Raw genomic sequence first — 8,075 nt, 5'->3', positions numbered from 1 at the left:
TCCATATCAAGATTCTTACATAGAGATTCATCTTGGTTTGATTGGAACGACGAAGAAGTTGTCCTATTCCCAAACTGGGAAACTGGAATCACCTGATTTAAAAGTGGAATAACTTCTTCAACCCAACTCCTATGAGATTTATTCAACTTCCTGGTGATTCTCCACCACTTTATGTATCCAAATCAAGCTTCTTACAAAGTGATTCATCCTGGTTTGATTGGAACGACGAAGAAGCTGTCCTATTCCCAAACTGGGAAACTGAATCACCTGATTTGAAAGTGGGATAACTTCTTCATCCCAACTCCTATGAGATTTATTCAACTTCCTGGTGATTCTCCACCACTTTATGTATCCAAATCAAGCTTCTTACAAAGTGATTCATCCTGGTTTGATTGGAACGACGAAGAAGCTGTCCTATTCCCAAACTGGGAAACTGGAATCACCTGATTTGAAAGTGGGATAACTTCTTCATCCCAACTCCTATGAGATTTATTCAACTTCCTGGTGATTCTCCACCACTTTATGTATCCAAATCAAGCTTCTTACAAAGTGATTCATCCTGGTTTGATTGGAACGACGAAGAAGCTGTCCTATTCCCAAACTGGGAAACTGGAATCACCTGATTTGAAAGTGGGATAACTTCTTCATCCCAACTCCTATGAGATTTATACAATTTCCTGGTGATTCTCCACCACTTTATGTATCCAAATCAAGCTTCTCACAATGTGATTCATCCTGGTTTGATTGGAACGACGAAGAAGATGTCTTATTCCTAAACTGGGAAACTGGAATCACCTGATTTGAAAGTGGGATAACTTCTTCATCCCAACTCCTATGACATTTATACAACTTCCTGGTGATTCTCCACCACTTTATGTATCCAAATCAAACTTCTTTCAAAGTGATTCATCATGGTTTGATTGGAACGACGAAGAAGCTGTCCTATTCCCAACATGGGAAAATGGAATCACCTGATTTGAAAGTGGGATAACTTCTTCATCCCAACTCCTATGAGATTTATTCAACTTCCTGGTGATTCTCCACCACTTTATGTATCCAAATCAAGCTTCTTACAAAGTGATTCATCCTGGTTTGATTGGAACGACGAAGAAGCTGTCCTATTCCCAAACTGGGAAACTGGAATCACCTGATTTGAAAGTGGGATAACTTCTTCATCCCAACTCCTATGAGATTTATTCAACTTCCTGGTGATTCTCCACCACTTTATGTATCCAAATCAAGCTTCTTACAAAGTGATTCATCCTGGTTTGATTGGAACGACGAAGAAGCTGTCCTATTCCCAAACTGGGAAACTGGAATCACCTGATTTGAAAGTGGGATAACTTCTTCATCCCAACTCCTATGAGATTTATTCAACTTCCTGGTGATTCTCCACCACTTTATTTATCCAAATCAAGCTTCTTTCAAAGTGATTCAGCCTGGTTTGATTGGAACGACGAAGAAGCTTTCTTGTTCCCAACATGGGAAAACGGAATCACCTGATTTGAAAGTGGGATAACTTCTTCATCCCAATTCCTATGACATTTATACAACTTCCTGGTAATTCTCCACCACTTTATGTATCCAAATCAAGCTTCTTACAAAGTGATTCATCCTGGTGTGATTGGAACGACGAAGAAGCTGTCTTATTCCCAAACTGGGAAACTGGAATCACCTGATTTGAAAGTGGGATAACTTCTTCATCCCAACTCCTATGAGATTTATTCAACTTCCTGGTGATTCTCCACCACTTTATGTATCCAAATCAAGCTTCTTACAAAGTGATTCATCCTGGTTTGATTGGAACGACGAAGAAGCTGTCCTATTCCTAAACTGGGAAACTGAATCACCTGATTTGAAAGTGGGATAACTTCTTCATCCGAACTCCTATGACATTTATACAACTTCCTGGTGATTCTCCACCACTTTATGTATCCAAATCAAGCTTCTTTCAAAGTGATTCAGCCTGGTTTGATTGGAACGACGAAGAAGCTGTCCTATTCCCAAACTGGGAAACTGAATCACCTGATTTGAAAGTGGGATAACTTCTTCATCCCAACTCCTATGAGATTTATACAACTTCCTGGTGATTCTCCACCACTTTATGTATCCAAATCAAGCCTCTTACAAAGTGATTCATCCTGGTTTGATTGGAACGACGAAGAAGCTGTCCTATTCCTAAACTGGGAAACTGGAATCACCTGATTTGAAAGTGGGATAACTTCTTCATCCCAACTCCTATAAGATTTATTCAACTTCCTGGTGATTCTCCACCACTTTATGTATCCAAATCAAACTTCTTTCAAAGTGATTCATCATGGTTTGATTGGAACGTCGAAGAAGCTGTACTATTTCCAACATGGGAAAATGGAATCTCCTAATTTGAAAGTGGGATAACTTCTTCATCCCAACTCCTATGAGATTTATCCAACTTCCTGGTGATTCTCCACCACTTTATGTATCCAAATCAAGCTTCTTTCAAAGTGATTCAGCCTGGTTTGATTGGAACGACGAAGAAGTTTTCCTGTTCCCAACATGGGAAAACGGAATCACCTGATTTGAAAGTGGGATAACTTCTTCATCCCAATTCCTATGACATTTATACAACTTCCTGGTAATTCTCCACCACTTTATGTATCCAAATCAAGCTTCTTACAAAGTGATTCATCCTGGTGTGATTGGAATGACGAAGAAGCTGTCTTATTCCCAAACTGGGAAACTGGAATCACCTGATTTGAAAGTGGGATAACTTCTTCATCCCAACTCCTATGAGATTTAATCAACTTCCTGGTGATACTCCACCACTTTATGTATCCAAATCAAGCTTCTTACAAAGTGATTCATCCTGGTTTGATTGGAACGACGAAGAAGCTGTCCTATTCCTAAACTGGGAAACTGGAATCACCTGATTTGAAAGTGGGATAACTTCTTCATCCGAACTCCTATGACATTTATACAACTTCCTGGTGATTCTCCACCACTTTATGTATCCAAATCAAGCTTCTTTCAAAGTGATTCAGCCTGGTTTGATTGGAACGACGAAGAAGCTGTCCTATTCCCAAACTGGGAAACTGAATCACCTGATTTGAAAGTGGGATAACTTCTTCATCCCAACTCCTATGAGATTTATTCAACTTCCTGGTGATTCTCCACCACTTTATTTATCCAAATCAAGCTTCTTTCAAAGTGATTCAGCCTGGTTTGATTGGAACGACGAAGAAGCTTCCCTGTTCCCAACATGGGAAAACGGAATCACCTGATTTGAAAGTGGGATAACTTCTTCATCCCAACTCCTATGAGATTTATACAACTTCCTGGTGATTCTCCACCACTTTATGTATCCAAATCAAGCTTCTTACAAAGTGATTCATCCTGGTTTGATTGGAACGACGAAGAAGCTGTCCTATTCCTAAACTGGGAAACTGGAATCACCTGATTTGAAAGTGGGATAACTTCTTCATCCCAACTCCTATAACATTTATACAACTTCCTGGTGATTCTCCACCACTTTATGTATCCAAATCAAGCTTCTTACAAAGTGATTCATCCTGTTTTGATTGGAACGACGAAGAAGCTGTCCTATTCCCAAACTGGGAAACTGAATCACCTGATTTGAAAGTGGGATAACTTCTTCATCCCAACTCCTATGAGATTTATTCAACTTCCTGGTGATTCTCCACCACTTTATGTATCCAAATCAAGCTTCTTTCAAAGTGATTCATCCTGGTTTGATTGGAACAAAGAAGAAGCTTTCATGTTTCCAACATGGGAAAATGGAATCACGTGATTTGAAAGTGGGATAACTTCTTCATCCCAACTCCTATGACATTTATACAACTTCCTGGTCATTCTCCACCACTTTATGTATCCAAATCAAGCTTCTTACAAAGTGATTCATCCTGGTTTGATTGGAACGACGAAGAAGCTGTCTTATTCCCAAACTGGGAAACTGGAATCACCTGATTTGAAAGTGGGATAACTTCTTCATCCCAACTCCTATGAGATTTATTCAACTTCCTGGTGATTCTCCACCACTTTATGTATCCAAATCAAGCTTCTTACAAAGTGATTCATCCTGGTTTGATTGGAACGACGAAGAAGCTGTCCTATTCCCAAACTGGGAAACTGGAATCACCTGATTTGAAAGTGGGATAACTTCTTCATCCCAACTCCTATGAGATTTATACAACTTCCTGGTGATTCTCCACCACTTTATGTATCCAAATCAAGCTTCTTTCAAAGTGATTCAGCCTGGTTTGATTGGAACGACGAAGAAGCTGTCCTATTCCCAAACTGGGAAACTGAATCACCTGATTTGAAAGTGGGATAACTTCTTCATCCCAACTCCTATGAGATTTATACAATTTCCTGGTGATTCTCCACCACTTTATGTATCCAAATCAAGCTTCTTACAAAGTGATTCATCCTGGTTTGATTGGAACGACGAAGAAGCTGTCCTATTCCTAAACTGGGAAACTGGAATCACCTGATTTGAAAGTGGGATAACTTCTTCATCCCAACTCCTATAAGATTTATTCAACTTCCTGGTGATTCTCCACCACTTTATGTATCCAAATCAAACTTCTTTCAAAGTGATTCATCATGGTTTGATTGGAACGACGAAGAAGCTGTCCTATTCCCAACATGGGAAAATGGAATCACCTAATTTGAAAGTGGGATAACTTCTTCATCCCAACTCCTATGAGATTTATTCAACTTCCTGGTGATTCTCCACCACTTTATGTATCCAAATCAAGCTTCTTACAAAGTGATTCATCCTGGTTTGATTGGAACGACGAAGAAGCTGTCCTATTCCTAAACTGGGAAACTGGAATCACCTGATTTGAAAGTGGGATAACTTCTTCATCCGAACTCCTATGACATTTATACAACTTCCTGGTGATTCTCCACCACTTTATGTATCCAAATCAAGCTTCTTACAAAGTGATTCATCCTGGTTTGATTGGAATGACGAAGAAGCTGTCCTATTCCCAAACTGGGAAACTGGAATCACCTGATTTGAAAGTGGGATAACTTCTTCATCCCAACTCCTATGAGATTTATTCAACTTCCTGGTGATTCTCCACCACTTTATGTATCCAAATCAAGCTTCTTACAAAGTGATTCATCCTGGTTTGATTGGAACGACGAAGAAGCTGTCCTATTCCCAAACTGGGAAACTGGAATCACCTGATTTGAAAGTGGGATAACTTCTTCATCCCAACTCCTATGAGATTTATTCAACTTCCTGGTGATTCTCCACCACTTTATGTATCCAAATCAAGCTTCTTACAAAGTGATTCATCCTGGTTTGATTGGAACGACGAAGAAGCTTTCCTGTTCCCAACATGGGAAAACGGAATCACCTTATTTGAAAGTGGGATAACTTCTTCATTCAAACTCCTATGACATTTATACAACTTCCTGGTGATTCTCCACCACTTTATGTATCCAAATCAAGCTTCTTACAAAGTGATTCATCCTGGTTTGATTGGAACGACGAAGAAGCTGTCCTATTCCCAAACTGGGAAACTGGAATCACCTGATTTGAAAGTGGGATAACTTCTTCATCCCAACTCCTATGAGATTTATTCAACTTCCTGGTGATTCTCCACCACTTTATGTATCCAAATCAAGCTTCTTACAAAGTGATTCATCCTGGTTTGATTGGAACGACGAAGAAGCTGTCCTATTCCTAAACTGGGAAACTGGAATCACCTGATTTGAAAGTGGGATAACTTCTTCATCCCAACTCCTATGAGATTTATACAACTTCCTGGTGATTCTCCACCACTTTATGTATCCAAATCAAGCTTCTTACAAAGTGATTCATCCTGGTTTGATTGGAACGACGAAGAAGCTGTCCTATTCCCAAACTGGGAAACTGGAATCACCTGATTTGAAAGTGGGATAACTTCTTCATCCCACTCCTATGACATTTATACAACTTCCTGGTGATTCTCCACCACTTTATGTATCCAAATCAAGCTTCTTACAAAGTGATTCATCCTGGTTTGATTGGAACGACGAAGAAGCTGTCCTATTCCCAAACTGGGAAACTGGAATCACCTGATTTGAAAGTGGGATAACTTCTTCATCCCACTCCTATACGAGATTTATCAACTTCCTGGTGATTCTCCACCACTTTATTTATCCAAATCAAGCTTCTTACAAAGTGATTCATCCTGGTTTGATTGGAACGACGAAGAAGCTTTCCTATTCCCACATGGGAAAACGGAATCACCTGATTTGAAAGTGGATATAACTTCTTCATCCCAACTCCTATGAGATTTATACAATTCCTGGTGATTCTCCACCACTTTATGTATCCAAATCAAGCTTCTTACAAAGTGATTCATCCGGGTTTGATTGGAACGACGAAGAAGCTGTCTTATTCCCAAACTGGAAACTGAATCACTGATTTGAAAGTGGGATAACTTCTTCATCCCAACTCCTATAAGATTTATTCAACTTCCTGGTGATTCTCCACCACTATGTATCCAAATCAAGCTTTTACAAAGTGATTCATCATGGTTTGATTGGAACGACGAAGAAGCTGTCCTATTCCCAACATGGGAAATGGAATCACCTGATTTGAAAGTGGGATAACTTCTTCATCCCAACTCCTATGAGATTTATCCAACTTCCTGGTGATTCTCCACCACTTTATGTATCCAAATCAAGCTTCTTTCAAAGTGATTCGCCTGGTTTGATTGGAACGACGAAGAAATTTTCCTGTTCCAACATGGGAAAACGGAATCACCTGATTTGAAAGTGGGATAACTTCTTCATCCCAATTCCTATGAAATTTATACAACTTCCTGGTAATTCTCCACCACTTTATGTATCCAAATCAAGCTTCTTACAAAGTGATTCATCCTGGTGTGATTGGAATGACGAAGAAGCTGTCCTATTCCCAAACTGGGAAACTGGAATCACCTGATTTGAAAGTGGGATAACTTCTTCATCCCAACTCCTATGAGATTTATTCAACTTCCTGGTGATTCTCCACCACTTTATGTATCCAAATCAAGCTTCTTACAAAGTGATTCATCCTGGTTTGATTGGAACGACGAAGAAGCTGTGATTCCTAAATGGGGAAACTGGAATCACCTGATTTGAAAGTGGGATAACTTCTTCATCCGAACTCCTATGAGATTTATACAACTTCCTGGTGATTCTCCACCACTTTATGTATCCAAATCAAGCTTCTTCAAAGTGATTCAGCCTGGTTTGATTGGAACGACGAAGAAGCTTTCTTATTCCCCATGGAAAACGGAATCACCTGATTTGAAAGTGGGATAACTTCTTCATCCCAACTCCTATGACATTTATACAACTTCCTGGTAATTATCCACCACTTTATGTATCCAAATCAAGCTTCTTACAAAGTGATTCATCCTGGTGTGATTGGAATGACGAAGAAGCTGTCCTATTCCCAAACTGGGAAACTGGAATCACCTGATTTGAAAGTGGGATAACTTCTTCATCCCAACTCCTATGAGATTTATTCAACTTCCTGGTGATTCTCCACCACTTTATGTATCCAAATCAAGCTTCTTACAAAGTGATTCATCCTGGTTTGATTGGAACGACGAAGAAGCTGTCCTATTCCTAAACTGGGAAACTGGAATCACCTGATTTGAAAGTGGGATAACTTCTTTCATCCCAACTCCTATGACATTTATACACTTCCTGGTGATTCTCCACCACTTTATGTATCCAAATCAAGCTTCTTTCAAAGTGATTCATCCTGGTTTGATTGGAACGACGAAGAAGCTGTCCTTATTTCCAAACTGGGAAAACGAATCACCTGATTGAAAGTGGGATAACTTCTTCATCCAACTCCTATGAGATTTATACAACTTCCTGGTGATTCCCACCACTTTAATGTATCCAAATCAAGCTCTTACAAAGTGATTCATCCTGGTTTTGATTGGAACGACGAAGAAGCGTCCTAGTCCCAAACTGGGAAACTGGAATCAACCTGATTTGGAAGTGGGAAACTTTCATCCCAACTCCCTATGATTTATTCAACTTCCTGGTGATTCTCCACACTTATGTATCCAAATCAA

Source organism: Brassica rapa, chromosome A01 (genome assembly GCF_000309985.2).
Source record: "Brassica rapa cultivar Chiifu-401-42 chromosome A01, CAAS_Brap_v3.01, whole genome shotgun sequence".
In the NCBI taxonomy this organism is placed as follows: domain Eukaryota; kingdom Viridiplantae; phylum Streptophyta; class Magnoliopsida; order Brassicales; family Brassicaceae; genus Brassica; species Brassica rapa.
The sequence above is the reverse complement of the archived record's forward strand: the minus strand, read 5'-3'. Positions refer to the sequence as shown.